The following is a 1320-nucleotide window of genomic DNA, read 5'->3' on the forward strand; positions in this document are numbered from 1 at the left end:
AATTACCTTTTGCTTCTCTGTTAACTCCCCTGCAATGATGGGAAATATGTAACCTTGCTCAGAGCAGCAGATGAGACCCAGCAGCCAGCCCCTGCCTGGGGGCTTCGCTTTGCTCAGGACCGCTTTTTGTTTAGCTGATCTTCTTGAAGATCTAGGAACACAGATACATACTTTTTTTGTGTGTGTGCAGGCATTGTTTATCACCGCTTTGATTGTGTATACCCTGGGTAAGCACTATACAAACCCTGGCGAATAAATGGTCTGTGGCTTAGAAGAGCAGAAAATCCTCTGGAGTTATGCCCCGAGTTTATGGCGTCTTGTCTGCAACACCGGTGTGCTCACACGAGCCGTAAAATTCGGTTATGTTTCCCCTGCTCTTTCCCAGTGTTTGATATAAGGTGTCACAGCAGCCGGTGGCACAAAATCGATGCCCAGCTCGGTCCCCCCTCATCCCAGCACACGGAGGGGCTGCGGCCAAAGGCTCGGAGCTGTGCCGGGCTCGTAGGATTTGGGCTCCACTGGCTCGCCCTTCTAAAGACTTTGTGTGATAAAGCGCGTCCCACAAGTCTGGATATTCTCAGGCAAATATTTTCAGGTCCAACTGTGCATCACTCACAGAGCTCATGGTGAATTCTGTAGGGTTATGGGACGTTTCCACATTTTTTGGGAGTGTTTGGGTTGAACTTGAATGTTCGTGAGCAGTTGCTGACGTTCCTATGTGAGGTGATACGTGAAGTTATGGCTGATCCATAGGTGTCCTCTGATGCAAGCAGATTTAGTAGCAGGAAGGGAGACGGTGTTTTGGGATCACGCACATCCAGAAATGCGTCCCTCCCCTTTTAGCTGGTGGTCAGGTTTGAAGCCCACCTTGGACAATCAGCGCAAGCACGTGGTTGAAGGGCTGGCTCCCAGCTGCAGCGACCAGTCATCCCTCCGCGACACCGGCCAAAACGGAGCGGCGTGGGGCACGTCAGACGGCTCCTCTCCTGTACCTGATGGCTAGGCATAAAGCCGTATTCGAAAGCCGTGACGAACGCGGTAAAGCACTTTCAGGTATTATTTATCTGAGCGCTGAACGGTGATATATGATGAATGTATATGTCAGCACGCCGCGGGCAGGCCTTCCCAGGGGAGAAGCGAGGGGTTGCGGTGCTGGAGGGGATGGAGAGCGGGGTGAGGTGCTGCACCCATCGGCGGCTGAACTGATCCCAAATGGACCTTTTGTCACCCGGCGCTCGCGGGGTCTGGTCCCTGCACGGCAGCCGTGCTTCCTTCTGCCGGTAATGCCAATTATGGGAGCTAATGAAGAGCGGGGAGTTG

This window comes from Phaethon lepturus, unplaced genomic scaffold (genome assembly GCF_000687285.1).
Source record: "Phaethon lepturus isolate BGI_N335 unplaced genomic scaffold, ASM68728v1 scaffold21366, whole genome shotgun sequence".
NCBI lineage: Eukaryota > Metazoa > Chordata > Aves > Phaethontiformes > Phaethontidae > Phaethon > Phaethon lepturus.